This window comes from Stegostoma tigrinum, chromosome 1, assembly GCF_030684315.1.
Source record: "Stegostoma tigrinum isolate sSteTig4 chromosome 1, sSteTig4.hap1, whole genome shotgun sequence".
Classification (NCBI taxonomy): Eukaryota; Metazoa; Chordata; class Chondrichthyes; order Orectolobiformes; family Stegostomatidae; genus Stegostoma; species Stegostoma tigrinum.
Genome location: NC_081354.1, coordinates 80,705,175 through 80,732,286, shown reverse-complemented (window position 1 = coordinate 80,732,286; position 27,112 = coordinate 80,705,175).

Sequence of the window (27,112 nt, the reverse complement as noted above, 5' to 3'; positions counted from 1 at the left end):
GAATTTCAGAAAAAAAGAATTATGATCTGAAGAAACCATAAGCAAATTGCAAAAATAATCCAAGCCAAATGCAATCAATTGTTAATTTTAAAAAAAGAATAAAAACGAGCATTAACATGTGCCAAGAGCAGAAATAACTATGAAAACCTTTTTGTCTTTTCCCTCAAGAAGCAGAGTTAGAGAAACAGAGATTAGGTCCCAAATCTTGGTCACCCAGACCAGAACTAGTGAGGGAGCTTGACTTGCTTTTGTCTTGCACTTAGCAGCCCCTGTTTTTGGGTGTGTATTTGTGTACCTAGTTCACTCCCAGTCTGTGGGTTTTCTTTCACACTCTGTGTCCCTGGCTCTCTCTCTCTCACACAGACACTTTCACACTGACATGGTGAGCGAAAATATTGATAAGAGAGTAAGGATGGGTGGGGCAGACTGGGCAGAGCAATAGAAGGAGGCTTCATTAGCCACTGTGTCCAGAAGAGCAGGCTGTGGTTCATCACACAAGGTAGGCAAGAAAGAAGGCACTTGGATGCTGGTAGCATCCTAATGGGCCAATGATTACTGCAGGTCACAATGACAACAATCTTTAGCTGATTAGCTTGTCAATTAGGATGGTCTAGACATGAGATTGACTGCTTTGTGCAGTGGCCCTCTGAGTACCAGGTTACTTGGCCAATGAATCCAGTAATCCCTCCCTCCCAAAAAATAAGATGTAGGCCCCAGAAATTGACGCCATACACAATACCTTTTTCTGCTCTCTCAGGTGTGTAACTGTCAACACTAATGTACTCTGAGACCAAAGTAAAGTTAATGCATCAACTCTTGGAAAATTCTACAACTCAGGCAACAGGATTGGCACTTTGCTTAACTTCAGCTTCTGCTGTATTGAAATTGCACACTAACAGGAATCAACACCTTTGAAAGAGAAGGGGATATACCTACAATGAGGTGTTGTACGCAATTTAATGGAAATGTACTCTCATCACCATGCCTTGATGTATAGGAATATAATAAAATTATGTTCCTATGTGTTTTAAAGTTTTTGCCACACTTAGATGTCTTGATTCAAATAGCTAGCTTTGCATATTCTCATCACATGTTGTAGGATAAGGACAGAAAGATGGAGCACTTGGGTTTAAATTTACTTGTATAAGGAACAGCATGTAACAATTAAATTGAAATCCTGACTGAAGGAATGTAACAGCAATACCCAGTTGATAATAAATAAAAACAGAAAATGCTGGAGAAACTCAGCAGGTCTGGCAGCACCTGTGTAGGGAGGAACAGTGTTAAGTTTTTGAGTCTAATGTCTCTTAATAACATGATACTAAGTTTTTATGTTTCATTCCCTATCAAAAATTAAAGGATGCTTTATTTAGAAAATTTAGCCAGTCTAACCTGTTTCTACAAATGGAAGCTTGGGTGAAATAGAAACAATGGCCAGAGTTTTACTTCCTCTTACAGCCCTTCCAAAGTAACCTGTGATTGTCCTCCATGCCTGAGACAAGCCCTTGATCTTGTAAGCCCCACGCTGTACAATCAAAAACACAATACTCCCAACCACCCCTCCAGCGCACATCCAGAGTACTTGTGTCCTGACACCTCTCGACCCCACAGTGATTCCCCACCAGCCATCATCACTCTCTTGCAGCGATCACCATCTCCAGTCTCCAGCTTTGCCCTTCTTGGTACCTGGGGTCACCATGGAAAAAGGAGAGAAAAAAAAAACAAATGGGATCCTGCTGTTGACTTTGTGTTCTTTGCCAGCTGGCCAGCTGTTACACTCCAACTGCCCAGCCTCTTCCCCACCCCCACCCACTTCCCATCTTCTGTAAATTTCAGGGCCATTGTCTCAGTGGTCAGAATTGTATAAATATTAGAGTACGATGTTACTTTTATTTGAATGTTGTGTTATTAGTACATGTACATTCAAGGGAAACTGAGTTTAGAAAAATATATCAAATATTATTCCTCTGAAGAATTTTGCTGAAACATCTTGAATTAATGAGGCAATTAGTACAGTAAATTGTGAAGCACTTGCTTTAGATCATTTTTAAGTCCATCTTGTTTAATTCAGACAAAAAAAAGGCAGTCTCTCTTTAAACAATTGAGAAAAGTGCAGTGCTGCCCTGGGGTATCGACAGCAGGAGAGTAACAGGTATTCATGGGATCTGCATGAAACCTAACCATAACAGGTGTGGTCAGTTCCTCTGACTGTTCCCAGAGATTATGAAACCTCCCCAGGGAAACATTAAATGAAGCAGTCATGATCAAAGCGCTTAGTATTGTTTAGGTCTACATTTATCTCAAGGTTACAGTACAGACTAAACAGAAGAGATCTCATTATGCGTGTTTTACTGTTACTAATTAATTAGAATTATTTTATTTTCTACGTTACCTCTAGCATAGTTTGAGCTATTGCAGGGAAGTTAATTTTTAGTAATAACAGCAAGTTAAACAATTATATAGTTCAAACAGATAATAAGGAAAATTAAGTAGCCATCATTTAGTAATAAATGTTAATAAAAACCTTTTGTACTTTTTTGACTGTACTAATGCCTTTAAAATTTGAATAGTTTTGTAAATTGTAGCTTTTAATAAATACCTTTACATCTACAGTACTTCATCCACTATATCCACCAAGAATTCTATTCCATTGATCATTTTGGGGTCTTTTCAACAATATTTTGTTCAATTTAATTTTGTATTCTTTAATGTCAAATACATTCAAATGAGGCATTTTTCACATTATGTGAAATAAAATAATTTAAACCTAATGTTATTTTCAAAAAGGCACTGTAGGTGAAAATGAATAATTCAGTGAAGTCCTGGCCACAACTGAAGCCCCTTTATACTCTAAGTATCAGTTTGGCTTTGGGTTATTAAGCTGCTGATCTGCAAGAGTTTTGGGAGAGAGCTGACTCTGCCAGCTGACTAGAGGTAATAGGGTTACATAAACTGCACGTCTGTTTGACTGGTCGTAAGAACACAATACACTGATCAGTTAGTCCAAGGGATTAACACATTGCCCTCAATATATTAGTTTTGTTGAATTTTTGCGAGATAATCCCAGTACAGCAGTGTTACTCTCAATTTGAAATATTGTTATATTTCACTTTCCCCTCCATGCAAATGACTTATTTTCAGTATACTTTACCTAGTGTGTATACAGCTGTCAACATCTTATTCTTGGAAAAGTTGGTGTAAAGTAGGTTTAATTCCAAAAACCAATCTGGAAAAGTACGCTTTGGTATTTATCATGAGGAACTGCAGAATTAAAATGATGGGGTGAACAAAAGTTCACCTGAATTAGCTTCAGGATTTTGCTGACACAGTGGGTGCTGACCTCAAGGAAACCCTCAGTGTATTGCCAACAGTTCCCAACTGAAGCCTCTGTCTCAGCTGCCAGGTAACACATACTCCAGAACAGGGGGAATTGGATTACACACTGCTTACAACTAAAAAGCAGCTAAATATCTTGTGGTAATAACTGAACATTCAAAGCAAAAGAAAAACCCGGAATATAATTCTCAAATTCCACATCTGAATTCTGAAGTGGAAAAGATCCTTTACACCACTTCAGCTCTCCTTTTGTTGACTGAGTGCACAGTGGCTGAACTGCCATGAACAAAGGAATACCTTTTACATTTTTTTGTGATTTTGACTGTTTTATTTTTATCTGCGTGCTTTAATTCAATAAGTAACTCCATCACAAATGTTGTAAAACAATGGTAATCTTAACAAGATTAGAAGTTCCAGCAGGAAAGAATTAAAAAATATTATGAACCATGCAGCTCGCTGTCCCATTACAGTGCATTTTTGGAAAGTACACGATGTTCAGATGGCCATTGAAAGTATGTGAGGCGTCGAGAACAAAGCAGACAAATGCAGCCAGATCTGGATAAAATTGATGCATCTATTTATCAATGCATAACGAATTAGTGTCAATGAAAGATCAGCTTCAATAAACAAAAACAATTCACATACGCTATTTAATCAGAGAAGAGAGATTTTCTTGTGGGGGTTATTGTGGCACAGTGGTAGGGCCTCCACTCTTGAGCCAGGAGGCCTGGGCTCAAGGCCCACCTGCTCCAGATGAGTGCAAAAGACCTCTGAACAAATTGATCAAAAATAGTAAAAAAGTGATCTTGTCCACAATACTTACTTTTCAGTGCTTGTTTTTGGAAAATTAAGAACAATTACATCACACGTTAAAGCAGTGATTTGCACATCTCATTTTTAACCTGATTAACAAAAACGAAATGCTAATGTGAATCGGCCAAGTTTGAAGATGATATGTCAGATGAAGCTATAGAATCAGAGAGAGAAGCTCTGAAATTACAGAATGAACTCAACAGTGTTCAATATTGAATGAAAAATATATTCATATGAATAAAATCAAATTATATTTAGAGGAAAGTGTAAACAATGCACAAAGAAATAAATTCTGCAACACACATTGCCCACAGACGGCATTTAAATAGATGATGATATATTTGGCAGAAACTTAAAGGACCCTGAGCAAAGTGGGCTAGGAAGAGATTTGTGGCCAAACCAGATGAATAGTCCAATGTGGCCCATGCTGATGTTGGGAGCATTTTGTTCCATCTTTTCTGACTTGCTGAGGGACGAGGTGAGTTTTTCAACTGGGCAGCAACAAATTGCGATTTATATAGATTATTGCTTGTTAAATGCCTGGTTAATGTCCCAACTTTCCACATAAATATCCAGCTTCCTATCTGAATAAATGTGCCAAACAAGCTAGACAAAAACATATCTTGTTGAGAAAAGCAAAACGGGTACCTGGAACTTCCATTTGCTGCTTTCTCCATGATACTTAGGAATGAGCAGCGCCTCAGAACACAATCTGACTACTGGCTACATGTACCCCTTACCCTAAAATTTCCCAACATCTTGTGGCACCTCTCTGATCCACTTGTAGGATGCTTAGAAGCAAAGACAACATATGCACAAGCATTGAGCATTGAAAGGCTGCAGTGGGGTCACTTTGTATAGGGACAGGCAGGTAAAAGTAAAGATGCCATAGTCTTACCAGACCATAGGGATGTTGTCTCATTAAAGAGAGATGACTCGTACTGGTTTAATCTGAGGGTCACCGTACATCAGGTGAGGGGAGAGGTTGAGACAAAGAGGCCTCCATGAAAACCTCAGCCAGTGTGAGAATTAATCTCATGATTTTGGTTTCACTCTGTACTACAAAGTAGCCATCCAGTCAACTGAACGATCTGCTGTTCCACAGGGTAGGCCCTCAGCTCATGCATGGAAGGTTTGCTCACTTGCTTTCTTCATGCTCACACACTTGGTGCATGTTCGTGTTTTTGCAGCGTCAATTCTTGTTATGCCATGCCCATTCCTGTTAGGATGTAGGCACTTCGACCAGTGACAAAGCTTGTTAGTGCTGCCATATTGAGATGTTTTGTTGAGGAGCCGCACAGACAGGTTGCTGGTCAGTGCGACGTGAGGAGTAGAGGGGCTGAGGTGTGGAGGTGGGCAACATCATAATGTGTGACTCACCGAGCCACCAGACCAGCACCGACAGCACATGTCAGCTGCCTGCACGACAAACTCATTGATCTCATATTCAGACAAGTAATCGTTATCGGAAAGTGATAATGGGAACTGCAGATGCTGGAGAATCCAAGATAATAAAGTATGAAGCTGGATGAACACAGCAGGCCAAGCAGCATCTCAGCTTGGCCTGCTGTGTTCATCCAGCTTCACATTTTATTATATCGGAAAGTGAGTTGGGGTAGCCTTCAATCCAATCATAAGTGGGCTGTTATCAGTCATGAGGTCTGATACCATCAGTCAAGGACACAGCCCACACACAGTACAGGGGCTTAGTCAGGGTCAGTTGTCAGCTGGAATGTTCAATGGCAGAGTATCTGTCTGAATGCAGTCCAGGAAATGTTCAACGATCCGTCGTGAAGGGCCAGCAGCAGCATTCCAGGAATCGCTTATCACCAATTGTGTAGCTACAAAGGCATGTTTGGGGATTGCTTGTCAAAGTCAGTCAAAGGTCTGGGATAAATACAGTCCTGGGGTGTGTTGGCCAATGCTTAAATAGGTTTTGGGGTTTGGGGTAGGGACAGGAACAAATGCCGCAGGGCAGCGGGAAAATCAGTTCCAAAAGGGATGCAGGAGTTGAGGCTGAGTAGAGGAAGCTGAGGCATTTGTGGAGATGGGAACAAGGATGATGACAGAGGCCGGGGTGGGGGGAGCTCAAGGTGAATTGAAAGTAGACAGAAACGCATTGGAGGGCATGAAAGGTTATTTGGGAGTCAGTCAATGGTATTGACAGTGACAAACACTGCACAGACACTTGGATTGAGGACCAGCCTCACCCAATTTCCAGTATAGGTGTTCGGTTGAATACACGTGCAATGGGTTTAATACATTTTGTGAGCCAGATTGATGGCTTGGTGCCTGCACTTTGGGATTTGCCCTCCCCACACAAATTTCTATTAGTAAAAAATGATAAACAGCTTGATTGTGTGCCTGTCCAAAACAGCATGTTAACATGGTAAGACTGAGAGCATTGGTCCCTGGATGAAGTGCCAATGTGTGAAGAGACTCAGCGAGTGGGGAGTAGAAACGAACAGGATGGGCATCATTAAGATGGAATACCAAGGTTTGAGGGGGCAGGGAGGACAGTTGGCAACAAAGTTGAATTCAATGAATTTGCACATAACTTTTGTGTTGGTGATGGGTGAAGACTGTTAAAGTAGTGTGAAGTTAAAGGGGCATGGGGTCGCAGGGTGGGGACAGGATACCTGGCTACCACATGGGCTGCGATGCTGAAGCATCTATCAGGGTTTCCTGCCATTCTTTAGATGTAAAACATGACTGAGAAATAGCTTGGACAACGTCTGAGATGAGCGGAGTTAGTGTCCCTTTGGTGGTTGAAACATACAAATCTTCTCTGTAGAGCAGTAAAAGATCGATGAAGTATGCGTTTGTAAATTCCATAAGACTATAAGACCGTTAGACATGGGAGTGGAAGTAAGGCCATTCGGCCCATCGAGTCCACTCCGCCATTTAAATCATGGCTGATGGGCATTTCAACTCCACTTCCCTGCACTCTCCCCATAGCCCTTGATTCCTTGTGAGATCAAGAATTTGTCGATCTCTGCTTTGAAGGCATCTAATGTCCCGGACTCCACTGCACTCCGTGGCAATGAATTCCACAGGCCCACCACTCTCTGGCTGAAGGAATGTCTCCTCATTTCCGTTTTAAATTTACCCCCTCTAATTTTAAGGCTGTGCACATGGGTCCTAGTCTCCCCACCTAACGGAAACAACTTCCCAGCGCCCACCCTTTCTAAGCCATACATTATCTTATAAGTTTCTATTAGATCTGCCCTCAACCTTCCAAACTCTAACTACAATCCCAGGATCCTTAGCCATTCATCGTACGTTAAACTTACCATTTCAAGGATCATCCGTGTGAATCTCCGCTGGGCACGCTCCACGGCTAATATGTCCTTCCTGAGGTGTGGGGCCTAAAATTGGACATAGTATTCTAAATGGGGCCTAACTAGAGCTTCATAAAGCCTCAGAAGCACATCACTGCTTTTATATTCCAACCCTCTTGAGATAAACGACAACATTACATTTGCTTTCTTAATCACGGACTCTACCTGGAAGTTAACTTTTAGAGAATCCTGGACCAACACTCCCAGATCCCTTTGTACTTCTGCTTTATGAATTTTCTCACCATTTAGAAAATAGTCCATGCTTGTGTTCTTTTTTCCAAAGTGCAAAACCTCACATTTGCTCACATTGAATTTCATCAGCCATTTCCTGGACCACTCTCCTAAACTATCTAAATCTTTAAGCAGCTTCCCCACCTCCTCAGTAGCACCCACCCATCCACCCATCTTCGTATCATCGGCAAACTTCGCTGGAATGCCCCCGGTCCCTTCATCCAGATCATTAATATACAAGGTGAACAGCTGCGGCCCCAACACTGAACCCTGCAGGACACCACTCGTCACCGGTTGCCATTCCGAAAAAGAGCCTTTTATCCCAACTCTCTGCTTTCTGTCAGACAGCCCATCCTCAATCCAGTTTGAAAGAGAAAGAGAGAAGGCAAACTCGGATGTCATGGTGTTACAGCTAAATAAAGGTGATTACAGGGGCATGAGAGAGGAATTGATGAAAATCGACTGGAAGCTGAGCCTAGCGGGGAAGACAGTAGAGCAACAATGGCAGGAGTTTCTGGGTGTAATTGAGGACAGAGGTTCATCCCAAAGAAAAGAAAGACTATCCAGGGTGGGATTAGACTGGCATGGCTGATAAAGGAAGTCGGGAAATATATCAAAGAAAAAGAGAAGCCTATAAAGTGGCCAAGAGCACTGGGAAATCAGAAGATGGGGAAGGCTACGAAAACGAATAGAGGATAACAAAGAGAGAAATAAGGAAGGAGAGGATCAAATATGAAGGTAGGCTGGCTAGTAATATTAGAAATGATAGTAAAAGCTTCTTTCAATACATAAGAAACAAACGAGTGGCAAAACTAGACATTGGGCCACTCCAAATTGATGCTGGAAGGCTAGTGATGGGAGATAAGGAAATAGCTGAAGAACGTAAGTACTTTGCGTCAGTCTTTGCAGTGGAAGACATGAGTATTTTGCCAACAATTAGGGAGAGTCAGGGGGCAGGGTTGAGTATGGTAGGCATTACAAAAGAGAAAGTGCTGGAAAAGCTAAAAGGTCTAAAAATTGATAAATCTCCTGGCCCCGATGGGCTACATCCTGAGGTTCTGAGGGAGGTGGCTGAGGAAATAGCGGAGGCTTTGGTTGTGATCTTTCAAAAGTCACTGCAGTCGGGGAAAGTCCCAGATGATTGGAAAATCACTATTGTAACCCCCTTGTCTAAGAAAGGATCAAGACAAAAGATGGAAAATTACGGGTTGATTAGCCTAACCTCGGTTGTTGGTAAAATTCTAGAATCCATTGTTATGGATGAGGTTTCTAAATTCTTGGAACTGCAGGGTCGGATTAGAACAAGTCAGCATGGATTCAGTAAGGGGAGGTCGTGCCTGACAAACCTATGTGAATTCTTTGAAGAGGTAACAAGTAGGTTAGACCAGAGAAACCCAGTGGATGTTAACTATCTAGACTTCCAAAAGGCCTTTGATAAGGTGCCTCACGGGAGGCTGCTGAGTAAGGTGAAGGCCCATGGTGTTCGAGGTGAGCTACTGGCCTGGATTAAGGATTGTCTGTCTGACAGAAAGCAGAGAGTTGGGATAAAAGGGTCTTTTTCGGAATGGCAAATGGTGACAAGTGGTGTCCCACAGGGTTCAGTGTTGGGGCCGTAGCTATTCATTTTATATATTAATGACCTCGATGAAGGGACTCAGGGCATTCTGGCGAAGTTTGGAGATGATACGAAGATAGGTGGACAGGCAGGTAGCACTGAGGTGGTGGGGAAGCTGCAGAAAGGTTTAGACAGTTTAGGAGAGTGGCCCAGGAAGTGGCCGATGAAATTCAACATGAGCAATTGCGAGGTCATGCACTTTGGAAGAAAGAATACAGGCATGGACTATTTTCTAAATGGTGAAAAATTCATAAAGCAGAAGTACAAAGGGATCTGGGACTGTTGGTCCAGGATTCTCTCAAGGCTAACTTGCAGGTAGTGTCTACGATTAAGAAGGCGAATGTAATGTTGTTCGTTTATCTTAAGAGGGTTGGAACATATAAGCAGTGATGTTCTTCTGAGACTTTATAAAGCTCTAGTTAGACCCCATTTAGAATACTGTGTCCAGTTTTGGGCCCCACACCTCAGGGAGGACATATTGGCGCTGGAGCGTGTCCAGCGGAGATTCACACGGATTATCCCTGCAATGGTAGGTTTAACGTACGATGAACGGCTAAGGATCCTGGGATTGTATTCATTAGAGTTTAGAAGGTTGAGGGGAGATCTAGTAGAAACTTACAAGATAATGCATGGCTTAGAAAGGGTGGGCGCTGGGAAGTTGTTTCCGTTAGGCGGGGAGACTAGGACCCGTGGGCACAGCCCTAGAATTAGAGGGGGCAAATTTAAAATGGAAATGAGATGACATTTCTTCAGCCAGAGAGTGATGGGCTTGTGGAATTCATTGCCATGGAGTGCAGTGAGGCTGGGATGTTAAATGTCTTCAAGGCAGAGATTGATACATTTTTGATCTCACAAGGAATCAAGGGCTATGGGGAGAGTGCAGGGAAGTGGAGTTGAAATGCCCATCAGCCATGATTAAATGGCGGAGTGGACACGATGGGCCGAATGGCCTTACTTCCACTCCTATGTCTTATGGTCTTAAGACCCGGTGAGAAATAACATTAGAATTCATGATGAGAATTTCAAAAAAATTCAACGTAACTGGCCAAACAAAAGGAAGATTCAACTTATTGATAAAGACCAGAGTCCTTAAAGAATTTGATCCCAATAATGACAAACAAATGCAGAACAACAAACAACAAAATCAATAGAATGTTGAACTGCATCACCATAACAGTCATGTTGAAGAAAAACCAAATCATGCAATGGTCTGATTAAACTACACTTTGCGACCAATGTCCACCTGTAATCTCAAGATACCAAAGCAACATTCCATCACTGGAACCAAAAGAAGTATGGATGCTGTCAATCAGGAACAAAAACAGAAGTTGCTGGATATGCCAAGCGGGCCTGGCAGTATCTGCGAAGAATAAAAAAAAATCAACATTAACATTTCGAGTCCAGTGACCCTTCCTCAGAACTCAGGCTTTTTCTTTACAAATGCTGCCAGGCCGGCTGAACTTTTCCAGGAACTTCTGTTTTTATTCCAACACTGGAGACTGGGCAGAGAAGAGTGACAGAGGTTGATTCCCAATCCTGGAAACGTGAATTATGAGGAAAGTGTGCACCTTATAAGGAGACAGCTGAGAAGTAACCTTAACCTATATAAGACTGTTATTGTTCTGGGGAATAGGTAAAGCTGTAGAATTAAATGAGACAGCGTTTTGAAGGATATGTTGTAGAATTAACCGAATAAATTTATGTATGATATCAAAATGATCAATCTGCAAAATAGACTTGCTTATGGAGTAATGGAAGTGAAAACTCTGGAATCATTTTAAAAGTCAATCAGCTGCTGGTTCAGCAACTTTTGAAATACTGCGATAATGGGAACTACAGATGCTGGAGAATCCAAGATAACAAAGTGTGGAGTTGGATGAACACAGCAGGCCAAGCAGCATCTCAGGAGCACAAAAGCTGACGTTTCGGGCCAAGACCTCTGATGAAGGGTTAGTCCCGAAACGTCAGCTTTTGTGCTCCTGAGATTCTGCTTGGCCTGCTGTGTTCACCCAGCTCCACACTTTGTTATTTTGAAATACTGCGTTCAGTTATGGTCTCCCTGCTATAGGAAGAATGTTGTGAAGCTTGAAAGGATTCAGAAAAGATTTATGACAATGTTACCAGGGTTGGAAGGTTTGAGTCAAAGCGAGAGGCTAATTCGGCTGGAGCTATTTTCCCTGGAGCATTGGAGGCTGAGGGGGTACCTTTTCGAGTTTTATAAATCATGAGGGACATGGATAGGGTAAACAGGGCAAGGTTTGGCACGCAAGGACTGCAAGAAACATTACATAGGCCAAACTGCAGGAGAGCTGATAACACTGATACACAAACACCGACAAGCCACCAAGAGACACAACCAATTCTCACATGTCTCACGACATATAGACAAAGAGGGATGAGTTCAACTGGGCCAGCACATCGACAATTGCACAAGCCAAACGGAGACATGCCAGGGAATTCCTGGAGGTCTGGTATTCTAACCAGAATTCCATCAACAAACACATTGAATTAGACCCCGTATATAAACCAAAGAGAAACAGAACCAGAAGTGATGCTAATCACTCCAAACAGCTGAGGCATATAAATAACGAGTGGGACAGAACACTAATGCTTCACCGGAGGCGCATTGACGACGTTACTGAGCAGGGTGACAAAACGTTTGCAACCAAACCCACCGGCTTGGTGAGCATGTCTACAACCTCACTAATGGGACAGGTTTTGATTCGGCAAGACATCTAGTGGTCTCTGTCAGTGATCAGACGCACCCCTCGTGCTGGTATTTTTAAAGTTTTTGCTGCCAAATTATTCAAATACTGGTCATGGTGTAGTGTAGGAGACTATGTGGCTCGATTTTAATGAATGGGGCAAGGGACTGTGTATCTCCTGACCAATTGAATTAAAGGAGTAAAAGAATTAAAAGCATAAAGACTGAAAAGCAGTCTACATTAGGATGGATGTCCAGGGTACATTGCTACATTGTTACCTTTGTGTCATCAACATCACTACTGAATTATTTTGAGCATGTATAAAGTTATTGTATCTGTGCAGTAGATATCAGATTCAGTAAAATCAATGAGCAGGCTAGGAGGTAGCAGTCACTATAGAGTGAGGAAGGAAGGCACACAGTTAAAGTCTTTATACCATGCCACTGTCATTTGTTTGATCAGCAGCAGGGTGGCCTTAAGCTACATGGCTAAATTACCAAACAAAAGTTGCTGCCTCTCTAAGGGCTTGGTTAGGCCTCCAGTCACCTCTCCATCTCCAGCAGCAAAGGAAAGATTGGTGAAAGATTCCCCCATTCAGCACCCAAACAGGACCCTCCAACTTTGCAGAGCTTGCCTGAATGGCCTCAGAGAATCCCACAAACTGATTCAATTGTGGGACCTCCTCCAACTTAGGCTTTAGGCCTGCAGTTTTCCCAGTGGCTCGCCACCACTCCTGATGGCATTGCTGGGACCGAAGAACTGCTGACTCTCTCATTGGTCAGTAGCACTTGAAAGTGGGGCTTCTGCTCTTAAATGAGTGGATATTCCCCTGGTTAATAAAATGTGAGGCTGGATGAACACAGCAGGCCAAGCAGCATCTCAGGAGCACAAAAGCTGACGTTTCGGGCCTAGACCCTTCATCAGACCCTTCACCCTCTCTGATGAAGGGTCTAGGCCCGAAACGTCAGCTTTTGTGCTCCTGAGATGCTGCTTGGCCTGCTGTGTTCATCCAGCCTCACATTTTATTATCTTGGAATCTCCAGCATCTGCAGTTCCCATTATCTCTGATATTCCCCTGGTAGCCAGTTTACTGCCTGAATGGCACACAGTGGCCTCAGGGCTTCTAAAAATGGTATGGTTGTGAGTTGTTAATATAACACAGTGTGGAGCTGGAAGAACACAGCAGGCCAGGCAGCAGAGGAGCAGGAAAGCTGATGTTTTGGGTTAGGACTCTTCTTCAGCTTTTGTGCCAGCAAATGAGACCACTGCCGCACTATTAAATTCAGCTATTTTTCAATTACTGTGTATGTCATGTAAAAGCAAAATACTGCGGATGCTAAAGATCTGAAATTAAAGCAGAAATACTGGAGAAGGTGAGCAGATCTGGGAGCAACTGTAGAAAGAGAAACAGTTAATGTTTCAAGTCCAATATGATTCTTCTTCTGAACACCAAACACACACGAATCAAAAACAAAATTAAAAGAAGGGATTCAACTGGGGCAAAAAAAAAAGACAGAAGAAAGAGATGGAATGGAAAGGTATAAAGATAAAAAAAAGTTAAATTTTGCATTTTAAAAATCTTGAACAACAATTAAGGTCTGAAGAATAAGATTCTGATTTAAGTTTCAATAAAGTTTAAATTTTAATTTTCAATGCCTAACGATGCTAGGCAGTAATTAACTCTTATCACATCATTTGAAGTTTACTGTAAAGGGAATGGATAAAAATTAGCTTTGTGTTGAATTTAGTTTATAGTTTACTTAGAAGCTCAAGGATAGCAGATTCATGGAGCTGCAAGTTCCCCTCTAAGCCACTCACCATCCTGACTTGGAAATATCTTGCCATTCCTTCAGTGTTGCTGGATCAAAACCCTGGAAATCCCTCCTTAACAGCATTTTAAGTGTATTGATAGCAAATGGATTGTATGGTTCAACAATTCAGCTTACAACCACCTCTTCAAGGAGTGGTCAATAAACATTGGCTTAGTTAGCAACGCCCAATCCCTTGGATGAATAGCAAAGTAAAATTACCAGATAAACACTGCATTCAGTGTTCAATCAATTTAAATGTTGAGGCAGATAGCAAGAGGCAGTTTTCACAAAGCCAAGAATGGAGCAATTGAACACAGCCTTGCCCTTCATGATTAAAAAAAACAGTAATTAGGACATGGGAGTCATGCCCCAATACCAATTGGTGGCAATTTTTGGCAACACAAGAAGAGGGTGGGACAGGGGTCACATCTAATTATCACACGTTGCCTGCTCCACTGATGCAGTAAGTGGCTATGTAAGTAGCTCCACAATTTTCAAGCTTTCTGACTTTTTTGTAGGCTGAAGTAATTTACTCTAGCTCAGAAGTATGAATCTTGGGAAAGCAAAGATTTGAAGTCAGAAACTGAATAGGATCAAACGGTATTACAAGCCTGACATTATTATGAGATATATCACAGGCTATATATGTTTTTAATGCATTGATTGATGATAAGGTGCTGTTTTATACTGATTCAAGAGGGCCATTACATTGAATAACTTTGCAAAAACAGCGAAGTCTTCAGATGCGATAGAGTTCATTACTGACTGGAAAAAGTTCTCTTCTGGTTTGCACAACAGTGAGATTTAGATTTGTCTGGACAAATTGTCCCCTTCTTATTCATAGAACATAGGACATAGAACATTACAGCACATCACAGGCCCTTCGGCCCTCGATGTTGTGCCGACCTGTCATACCGATCTCAAGCCCATCTAACCTGCACTATTCCATGTACGTCCATATGCTTGTCCAATGACGACTTAAATGTACCTAAAGTTGGTGAATCTACTACCGTTGCAGGCAAAGCGTTCCATTCCCTTACTACTCTCTGAGTAAAGAAACTACCTCTGACATCTGTCCTGTATCTTTCACCCCTCAATTTAAAGCTATGCCCCTTTGTGCTCGCCGTCACCATCCTAGGAAACAGGCTCTCCCTATCCACCCTATCTAACCCTCTGATTATTTTATATGTTTCAATTAAGTCACGTCTCAACCTTCTTCTCGCGAATGGAAACAGCCTCAAGTCCCTCAGCCTTTCCTCGTAAGACCTTCCCTCCAGACCAGGCAACATCCTAGTAAATCTCCTCTGCACCCTTTCCAAAGCTTCCACATCCTTCTTATAATGGGGTGACCAGAACTGTACACAATACTCCAAGTGCGGCCGCACCAGAGTTTTGTACAGCTTCACCATAACCTCTTGATTCCGGATGTTTCTGGTTGGTTAGAATCAGGAAAATAGTTTAGCTGTTTCAAAGCTTTGGCAGTTAGCTAAGCTTCTAGTTAACTTCAAAGGCTTTAATATATTCAGTTCTGCAGGTTTTGTTGACACAGTTGCTTGATGGAATCTTATTTTCACTAATTGGCTCAATTCAAAACCCACTGATTAATTCAGCCCAGGAGTAGGATGTTGACAAAGTCTTCAAGGTGAATATGAGTTTTGCTCTTTGATAAATCCATAATCTGGTACGAGGGTAATGTTTTAAAATATATTTCAAAGCACTGCTTATTTTGACAGATATATGAGCTGTTCAAAGATTTTCCAATGTTGTTATGGGATTTGTGATTTATAATCGATAATAGGAGAATGGGTATGGGCTATTAGTATGGGTGTAAGTGTTGAGGAAGCAGTTGGGGATGATTAAGTGGCTATGGTGTTGAAGCAATGGGGTGTAAGAGACTCATGGACTGAGAGTTATGAGCCCTCACATTGATCTTCAGAAATAAACCTCTGTCCTAGCAAATGAACTTGTGCCTTTTAACCTTATCACCTCAAGATTAGGATCTACCTGTGCTGCAGGATGCAGTGAATATAACTCCAGTCTGTGTCAGCCAGCCCTGCATAAAAGTAGTGCCTGTCAGGCGGTGGAATCCTGATGTTAGGAAATCTCCTGGTTCTTTATTCTACCCTCCAAGATCAAACTCAAGATCAAAGAATTAGGGAACGCATATGATCGTCCCAGCTGAGGAGTGAAGAACGGGGTAAATGCAGATATCTGAAAACAGATCTTTAAATATTACATCACAAGGTTTTGGAGTAGATCTGTAGCTTGGATTGTGGATGTTGTGGTTGGTTGTCTCGCTGAGCTGGTCTGTTGTTCCGCAGACGTGTCATGCTGCAATGAGGATGTTACCAAGCACGATAACGAAATGTCTACAGAACAACAAACCAGCTCGGCGATGCAACCAACCTCGACACCCACAACCCAAGCTACAGATCTACTCAAAAGTCTTAGAGACCTATGGGCGCAACACGCTCAAACTGGCAAGGAAATGGGAAAGCTGCACTGAGGATGTTACCAAGCGTGGTAATGAAACATCTGCAGAACAATAAACCAGCTCAGCGAGCCAACCAACCTTAACATTACATTACAATAATCAGTGAAAATATTTAATAGTAAAGTTGGAAACTAACGGTGCAATGTCATGGTTCTAAAAGTGTTAATGTTGAAGTTACTCCAGTACACCCAATGTGATGCAGAAACAGCTGGTTTTGCATGAGGTCCTGATAGAGGTAACTGTGACCCACACAGCGTCCTTTCCATATCTGTTTGTACTTGTGTCTAACTAGTTAATATTCATTGTGCCTATTACTATTGCAAAATAAATTATACATTGTTATGTAAGACAGCTGCTTCCTGTTGAGGATTTCTACCTCTGCCATTGATAATTATGCAAGGCCTTTGACTTAACAGAGAAAGGAGAATTGGTAGCTGTGATCTGCCCCAATCACAGGCATCAGTGGTTGATGACCAGAAGGTACAAAAGGAACAAGAAAATTTTAAGAAAGTGTAGGAAGTAGGGCAGAGAAGAGATGAGGAAATGTGAAAATATAAATTCCGACCCTGGAACTTTATCCCCTAACTCTCAATTAAGGAAAGTGGCCAGATCATCTTAGGAATACTGTCCTTGCTGCTCTTTTGGTTCAGATGGAAGTTGTTGTAAATTCATCTGAGACCTTTGTGAAGGCCCAGTTTTTAACAAAAGTGAGACAATCAATTGAAATCAGGCTCAATTACCTTTACAGAATGTATTTCGGCTTTAGAATAAAGAAAGACAAAAAAAAACTCTGTAGTTGGCTTAAGAAGAGCTTAAGAAACACTTCACCACATTCTGTTTACATGACGGGACCTTTGAAATGTTCAATTCACATCCTGCATGGTATTCTGATCATTCATTGAACATCTATTTTCCTTCCTCACTTTAATTAGAACATACAAAATAGAAACAAGTTACTCTGACCTACCAGACTGTCCTAGATTTTATATTCTGATCAAGACTTCTCTCTCGATCTTACTTGAAACGTTTCAGAATGGCTTTATATTCCTCCTTTTCTCTTGTGGTTGTCTTATTTCCTTGTGAAATCATCCCTGTGAATGAACTCAACCATTTCCTGAAGTGGTGAGTTCCATATCCTATCTATTCTCTTGAGTGCAGAAATTTCTCTTTATTTGCTTATTGGGTTGATTAATAAGTATCTCATCTTTATTTTCCTAGTTTAGGATTCTCACATAAGTGGAAACATTTTCTCTGTGTCTAACCTTTCAATCTGTTTTAAAGAATCATCTCAAAGTCTCTGATTTCTTCAAGAATAAAGGTCCAATCTTCCTCATGACTGTGACCTTTCAGTTTTGGTACTACCCATTTGAACCTTACTGTACCGTCCTTTGTACTTCTGTATACTTGTTATAGTAAGTAGGCTAGAACTATAAGTCATGCAAACTGATCAGGATCCTGTACAGATTTACTACAGCTGTTATAAGGCTTGTACTTGAACAGAAACTTTCAAATTTTAACGTTTTAACTTTTCAAAGTTGACTAAAAATTTTTGATGTGCAGTCATTACTGTAAAATAGGCATTGAGATGAGAAATGATTTGTTTCTGTCCAGGGCTGTGGGCACATTACCCCTTGGGCTAAAGTTTTTAATTGGATTTTGATTTTGATTTTTAAAAATAATTTCTATTTCAAATTCTTGAAGTGGACTGAATTTGAATATAATATGTGAATTTTATTGTTTTAATGAGGATTTATCATTGCATGTTTGTATTGATTGAAATCAGTGTTGATGAATAGTTCGACCAGACCATGGTCCTGATCTGCATTATCTTCACAGAAACAATTATATATTTGGCCCACCGACTGGGAGGATTGTTTTTATCTACACTGCAGGGTCAGATGTGTGCCTGGTCATAGGGACTTCTACATATTGGAAAAACTGGAGGAAACAACTGTCACCAAAACTGGGGTCGTGTCAACCACCAATTATCAACTGCTAGCACAGTGGCATCATAACACTGACAAATGCATGTGCTGGTTAGATTATGCTTCTTTTTGCTTGCTACTTAAGGACTTAAAAAAATAGTACTATTGTGCCTAATGGCAAGGTTGATTTGAACTTAGTAACTTTGAGAATTTGTACATGGAACACAAAATGCCAGCTCTAGGTCTATCCTTAGTATTCTTTAACAATTGCTGCCTTAAGGGAAAAACAAATGAATGCATGCAATACCATTTACAAATCAGAAATTTAAAAAAAAATAAGTTAGTGCATTTCTGAACACAAATTTAAGATTTTATGTACCTGGCTGCAAAGTTGTAAACAATCAAAAAGCCCTGACATGCATTGAAGCTTTCAACGTAATTGCATGACACAGTAATTAAAGGTCTTCTTAGAGTTTAATCATAGATAAACAGTCAAATACATTTGGCTTGGAAATTTAGCTCTAGCTTAGTGCTGACATAAGTTACTAACCAACTAATATATCTTCAAATATATCAAAAGAGATACGATTGTTTTCAGGAAAAAAAACATAAATATCATGCTCTGAGCAACACATTACATGTTGTGCAGATTTAGTAAATTAGATGTGAAATCAGGATCCAGGGCTAACTTTAATATTATATATCACCCAATCAATTCTTTCGACTGGAATGAACAAAATATTAATTTCACTGGTCTTTCAGAGACAAAGTGGAGCTTGGCAGATGATGCTATGAGCTGTAGGGTCAGAGGTTAATATAATCTACAGCGCAGAGACGAGAAATCTTGGAGTACACTGGTTGTCAGCCTACAGAATAGAAAGCATAAGCAGAGAAAAGATGTGATGGGCACATAAAACATAGCTGAAGACACGATGGATGTAACGCTAAAATAAACTGCTGAGTCATCTTTTTAAATTCATGCTGGGGAGGATGTGAGGGTCACCGACTGGGCCAGCATTTAATTCCCATCTCTTTTTGACATTAACTAGGTGGTATTGAGTTGCCTGCTTGAATTGCTGCAGTTCATGTGCTGTAGGTAGAACTACTGTGATTATGGAGGGAGTTCCAGGATTTTGACCTGGTGACACTAAAGGAATGGCATAATATTTCTAATTCAGGATAATGAGTGGCCTGGAGGGAAACTTGGAAGTGGTGGTATTCCATTGAGTTTGCTGCCTTTGTCCTTTTACATGCTAGTGTTTGTGGGCTTGGAAGGCACTGTCTAAATAACCCTTTGGCTCTGGTTGATTCTGATTTTGCTAGCGCTACTTGTTGTCACATTCAGTCCAATGCAGCTTTGATATCAATGGAACACCACCACTTCCAAGTTTCCAAGTTCTGAGGCCCTATGTTGTTATTTTATATCAATGTAGAATGTGTAAGTAAATTGAAGGAGAGCACTTTGTAAACACTTACTTAGGTGTTGCACAAATTGATTTCTGAAATATGCAATGGGTTGTATACTTCTGCAGTATTTTAGAGAAAGAGAGACTGTGATTGAGTAGTAGCTCAGCAGGCCCAATGTGAAACATGCAGAAACAGCCTTCTTAAAGAAAGCATTTTTCACGGAAGATGATACACAAACTGGCCTCTGAATAAACTGTTCACTTAGAGCGTGATAAAGAAAATTGATTATGCACAGAACCACTGGAGCAAAGATGTAAAGGAAGCTGTATTTTAAAATAAATGCTCGCTTTTAATTATGAAAAGCAAGGAAACACATTTTGTTATCTCAACACGTAGTCACTCAGAACAAATACAGCTTTAACACAGTAATGAAAGCAAAGAACTGATGATGCATGAGATCTAAAATAAAAACAGAAAGTGCTGGGGAAACTCGACAGATCTGGCAGCATCTCTGGAGAGTTAGAGTTAATGTTTTGATTCTAATAGAACTCTACTTCAGAACTCGGAAGGTTTTGAAGATTTGAATGCTTGATTTGGGATTGATGCATGATCCCAGTAAAGAAGCAGAACAGGAGCATGAACAGAAGATAAACACTGATTTGTTATTCTTAAATCAAAGAATTTACTTATCGTTAGATTTCTCTAATTCATGAATCTTTGAAAAAACAAGTTCACTTTTCCCTTGCCATCATTAGTGGCAAAATGCCACAGTGCTGAGAAGCAATGGATTTTGGAATTATAACCATTGTAGAAGTAAACCTATCATTTCCCCTGCTCCTGAAATACAATACTTAGCTTGAATAATTAAAACGTCCCATTCAATTAGCCAACCAAGAATTTGGAAAACTCATACGAATGAGGACAAGAGGTTTTCATACCAATCATGACTATAACTTGCAATGGTTTGCCTTGAATTATAGTGCTAATTTCTGACTCCAGTTTCTCTGATTTGATAGCAATCTGATTCTAACATGATGCACATGATTTTTGCTACAAAAATCTGACTTTTAGAGAAATTGCTAGACTTTAAATCACTGTTTAAAAAAAAGCTTTTTATCTGATTGTTGAGACAGGATTCAACAAAACTTTCAGAGCATTTCTTCATAGTTTCCGTATGATAAATATTTTTTCAGTCCTGCCCATCATGCTTGAGAATAAGTGACAGAAGGCTGATGAGTTAGGAATTAAGATTTCTTGTGTGAAACTGAGAAGCACACATTTTGCTTATGCTATTCTCTGCCATGTATCCTAATCTGACAGCCTAACAAAAAGTGATTGTCTCAGTGTGCTTTGTGCCATTGCTTCAGAGAGGGCTGCAGTGATCTCAGTTTAACAGCTGAGGAATTCTGCCATAAACTTCCGTCTTTTACAAGCAGCTTTATAATACATTTTGCATTGTGTATGTGAAGAGAGAATCCACCTTACAGGCAGATCATGGCCATATGTGGTTGTGGATGAAGAAACTAGATCCAATGTCCACCTACTTGAGCAGCAGTTGATGAGCACAAGTCATTAGTTCCCACACAGGAAGGTGACCTCTTTAATAGTTAAGGTTAGCTGATAACTTCAAGATCCCAGCAATATAAAATGAATTCCTTTCAGGCTCTTGAGTCTTTACTGACTGTTGACAGCACAACCAGTTGCAGATTATTTTGCGTCAAAGAAGCTGTATCGTCTTCCTTTAGCTGGAGGGTAAAGCCACTGTAATATGTAACTGAGATGAGGCTTTTCTTCATCACCCAATGTAGAAACTTAAAAATTAATGAGTAATTTATATAACCAAACTAGAAGTTTTCAACAGAAAACTGTGCATTTACAATGTAAAATGAGTTTCTTGAGAGAACTTGCAAAAAAGTTAAAATAATACGCAAATTTTCAGCTCTTCTATAATGTACAAACATGTAATAATTACGTTTCAAGGACTGTAGCGGTCATGAACTGAATTTACTTGTCCCTGTCCCATTCATAGCAGGATCCCTGCCCATGCCTGGACTCAATCTTACCATAGTAGGCACTCTGATGAAGGGTCTAGGCCCGAAACATCAGCTTTTGTGCTCCTGGGATGTTGCTTGGCCTGCTGTGTTCATTCAGCTCCACACTTTGTTATCTTGGATTCTCCAGCATCTGCAGTTCCCATTATCTCTCTTACCATAGTGTTGTGAGTTTAGCTCCAGGTGAAAGTTACATCAGTGATTCTACAGAGCTTGAAAAATAGAAACACTTAATACCCGAAAGCCTCAGCTAAGTCTATGGCCTTCATTGATAAGCTACTGAACATGGATATGAAATGCATTTAGACCAGAAGACAATGGAAATAGGAAGAGAAGTAGTCAATTGAGCCCATTGAGTCTGTTCTCCCATTCAACAAGATCATGCTGCTGTGGTATTCCTCAAATTCACTTTCCTGACTTTTCTGCATAAGTCTTGATTCTTTATGCAGCTATTGATGACTTAATTCTCTTGACCAGGGAATAATGCCTGTCCATTAAAATGCGAGACAGCAATTGGGAAACAGTAATTTCACATTTCAGAATCATCATATACACACAATTAAATTGCAGATGAAATTCTCGATATTTTATCTATGTTTATACGAATAGTTTTATTCCTTGCATATGTGTCCCTCGGTATATACCACTATTGCCACTTCATAGCATCTCTACAGCATAGAAAGAGGCCATTCAGCCCATTGAGTTTACACCAATCCATCTCACTCAAAACCACCCTCCATATGGTTTTTACCCTGGCTCACCCTCCTAGCGTCTGCACAATAAGGTCTACAGATACAGGAAGACAGATGTGAAGCTGGAAAAGCACAGGAGGCCAGGCTGCATCTGAGCAGCAGGGAAGTCAAAGTTTCGGGCCAAAACCCTTCATTATGACTGGAGAGGGGGCTGGGAGCCTTGAGGTAAATAGAGAGAAGTGGTGTGGCTGGGGGAAGGGTAGGTGGGATGGAGATATCTGTTGCAAGTAGGGACTTATTGTGATTGGTCAATGGGAAGGGTGGAGTGTATAGGTGAGTAGGAAGATGGCTAAGTCAGGTCAGGGAAATGAGAAAGAGGGGCAGGGCTGGACATGGGATGAGGATGGCCACCTAGCCAGTGTATCCCTTGACACTACAGGAGCATGGCCAGTTCACCAAACCTGCACATCCTTGCACTGTGGTAAGAAACCAGAGCACCTGGTGGAAATCCATGTGAATACAGGAAGAAAGTAAAAAATTCACATAGATAGATACCCAAGGCTGGAAACGTCATTATCACAAAATCGTCACAGTGTGGAAGCAGGACATTTGGCCCATTTTGTCCACGCTGACCTCTGAAGAGCATTTCACTCAGATTCACCTCCCCAACCCTATCCCTGTATCTCTGCGTTCTCCATGCTAACCCACCCAGCTTGCACATCCCTGGATAATTTAGCGGGGCCAATTCACCTAGCTGCCTATTTTTCGACTGTGGGAGGAAACTGGAATACCCAGAGGAAACCCATGCAGACACAGGAAGAATGTACAATTCCACACATTCACCCAAGGCTAGAATCGAGCTTTGGCCCCCAGTTGCTGTGAGTGCAGTGCTAAACATTGTGCCACTTCTTGCCAGAAGTTTTGTATGTTCAAGCCCCTTTCTGTGACTTAAGGGAAAAAAGTCAGGGCTGATATCCCAGTGTACTCCCAGAGAGTCCAAAATGAGATCTTAAACTGACAGTCTTGGGCATATGCAGAAGAGCCTACCTTTGTCATTGCCTTTGAAGAAGAGCAAGGGAGTTATTCCTGGTCATCTGGTCAATATTCATTTCTCAAACAGCTTTATAAAAGCAAAATATCTCGTCATTACCACATTGCTGTCACTGGGACTTTGCTGTGCTAAAATTGATTACCATGTTTCCTATATTATAATGTGATTACCTGATCTTGAATAATTGTATAGCTGTACTTTCAATTAAAGGTTTAGAAGATAATTACAGTTTCAGTTTGCAGCTAATACTAGTTTGATTAGTTTTAGTTTGAGTTTTAACAAGTTAATTTGAGCCACTCATTCTAATGGTTAATGAACAGATTTGGTTTGAAAATGTCACAGTCATGGTGAATTAAATGTAAAGCACTTTGGGATTCCCTGTAGTCATGAAAGACACTATATAAATACAGACACAATATAAATACAGGGTTTTCTTTTAAATATTCATTTGCAGATTCCAAAAGAACTGTATCCATATGTTTTAATATGAAATCTACATGGAATGTGACTTTTGTTAGCATAGACCAAAGAGTTAGACATACTTCTTGAGAATATTTTAGGAATGACATGGACGGAAATTGTCTGTGAAGTAATCGGGTAAATATGAAATAACGGGACGATTGATATTCATCGCAGACCAGCAAACAATGGAGATAATATTGATGAAAGAGAATTATTTATTGAAAATGTGTAGTCTAGAAAAGGACTAATCCATGTGATTTTCCAGATAGACTAGGATAAAGATGATGTGTATAACTGAGTGGAACACACTTTCTCGTGTTTAAAGCAGCTGTCGCTCTTACCTTGGTTAACATATTTCAAGAGGAATAAGGAAATTAAGGTGAACTAAAGATATTGTGAGAATAGAAGATCTATTGGGGCACATAACTATAATGTAATGCTTTTGAATTCATTCACAGGATATGGGCCATCATTTATGGCCCAGCGGGCAACCAAGAATCATCTGCGTCTCTATTGGCCTGGAGTCACATATAGTCCAGTCTAAATAAGGACAGTCGTTTTATTCCCTAAATGGAGTTTGTGAACCAAATTTTTTTCCCCAACAATCAACAGCAGTTTCATTGTTACCCTTAGACTCTTAATCCCAGATCTTCTTGAATTCAATTTTCACCATCTGACCTGGTAGGATTCAAACCTAGGTCATCTCTGGATTAATAGTTCAGTGATAATATTGGCCACTAGGGCATTGCCTCCCCTGAAATGTGAACCAATGAAAAGTTAACAAAGACCAAAAGTATGTTATATATGCTAGACTGAAAAAGGAAACATTCTGTAAAATATGATGGAATCTGCCCCAAATCAAACAGGCAAAGTAAATGGGATGTCTAGTTGGCAGCACAGAGTCTAAAATGTGATTATGGTATGAATACATTACTACATTGCTGCCGTCTAGCTCTTTGTTCCTGTTTTACCAAAGATTTTAGCTGTAGGAATTCACTTTTAACTATGGAAATGGGGTAAATCCAGCTGAAGCATTTAGAAGTCTATTCCATCCACAAAGCATCATTCATGTTGCCTTAAGAGGTAGGTGGCTGGAAAGGTATGATCAGAAGCAGAAGGTGGGCTTGCTGAGCTCAAGATGATGACCTAGAGTGATTGTTTTGAGAGTTAAAGCTACATTGGTTTGAAAGATTAAGAAAACTTGCAAAGGCTGCAATTTCCATTTATTTCATTAAATCAGAGAAAAAATTGTAAATGAGGAGTATGTAACCTAAAACTCAGGATGAGGAGAGCTTAAAGTAGTCTGGAATTAATTACTGCGAATGATGGAGATTTGAAACAAAAACAGAAAGTGCTGGAGAAACTCAGTAAGTCTGGCGGTATCTGTGGAGAGAGAAACAGAGCTAAAGTTTTGAATCCAATATGATTTTTTTCAGGACTCCAGTTTTTCTCTAAGCCTATATTTTTGAATTTAAGTTGTATTTATAGTGTATGTGGTTTTGTTCTGTATACTGATTTAATTTTTTACGTTAGTTCTGTTTAAGTTTATGTAATAAAGGCTTTTTGGTGTTTCAGTTCAACCCTGGAATCTTGTGGCTTGTTTTCTTATCCTTGGGGAAAGTGAAAAATGTTTTGCAAATCCACCTGTCCGAGCTGCAGCACTGAACTTGCCATGTGGATAGGAGATGGAGTGGCATGATCTTGTACAGATTGAATTTGTGCAATTGTGAATTAATACCTCTGTGAGTTGAGGATTGAGAGATTCCACACAAGTCCCTAGGGGATACTTGGAATGAGTTAGTTGCAAAAATAATAAATTATCTTTCATTTTGATGGCCATTGGGATGGGATGACCACCCAATCCTCTGAGCATAAGTCCCATTTCAGCATATGGCACAGTTCTGTAATGGTATGCCCTAGGGTTTCTTCTGTCTTTGCTTGCACTGAGGTTCAGTCATCTGAAGGAAATGGTTGTGAAGTCAGTACACACTTGGTCTTCTAAACCACCTCTGCTTACTAGTGAGTTCCATTGTTGCAGCTTCTTCTTGTAGAAGGTGTTTGGCATTTGTTAGAACTTGCTGCTCTTTCTGGGCTTGTTGATATGTTTAATTCATTCCTTTGCTTTGACACTGTCTTTGTATTAATGCAACACTACCCTCCTGTTGTTGGATGCATTTGGAATGGATTCATTGAACCAATGTGTACACGTTGTAGAGAGTGCAGCAGCAGCTTATAAGAACGGTTCCAGAAATGAGAAACATTTCAGCAAATGAAGATTGATTGAAGAAGCTGGGGCTGTTCTCCTTGGAGAGAAGACTGAGAGGTGATTTGATAAAGAGTTTCAAAACTATGGGCAGGATAGAGTAGATTATGAAGACATTGTTCCCACTTACAGAAGAATGGGAGGACATTGATTTAAATTGCAAACGAAGCAAGGGTGATGTGAGAAAAATCTTTTATTGTACAGCCAGTAGATAAGATGTGAAATGCACTTTCTGGAAATCTGATGGCGGCTGCTTCAACTGAAGCTTTCAAAAGGCATTGGATGAGTTTTTGCATAGTGCAGGGAAATGGAATAAAGACAGGAGGTTGGCACTCAGTAATAAAGCCAATGCACAATGATGGGCCAAATGGGTTCCTTCTGTGCCAGAGGTAATGGGAACTTCAGATGCTGGAGAATCCAAGATAACAAAGTGTAGAGCTGGATGAACACAGCAGGCCAAGCAGCATCTCAGGAGCACAAAAGCTGACGTTTCGGGCCTAGACCCTTCATCAGAGAGGAGGATGGGGCGAGGCTTCTGGAATAAATAGGGAGAGAGGGGGAGGCGGACTGAAGATGGAGTGAAAAGAACATAGGTGGAGAGGAGAGTATAGGTGGGGAGGTGGGGAGGGGATAGGTCAGTCCAGGGAAGACAGACAGGTCAAAGAGATGCGATGAGGTTAGTAGGTAGGAAATGGAGGTGCGACTTGAGATGGGAGGAAGGGATGGGTGAGAGAAAGAACAGGTTAGGGAGGCAAGACAGGCTGGGCTGGTTTTGGGATGCACTGGGAGGAGGGGATGAGCTGGGCTGGTTGTGTGATGCAGTGGGGGGAGGGGATGAACTGGGCTGGTTTTGGGATGCGGTGGGGGAAGGGGAGATTTTGAAGCTGGTGAAGTTTACATTGATACCATTGGGCT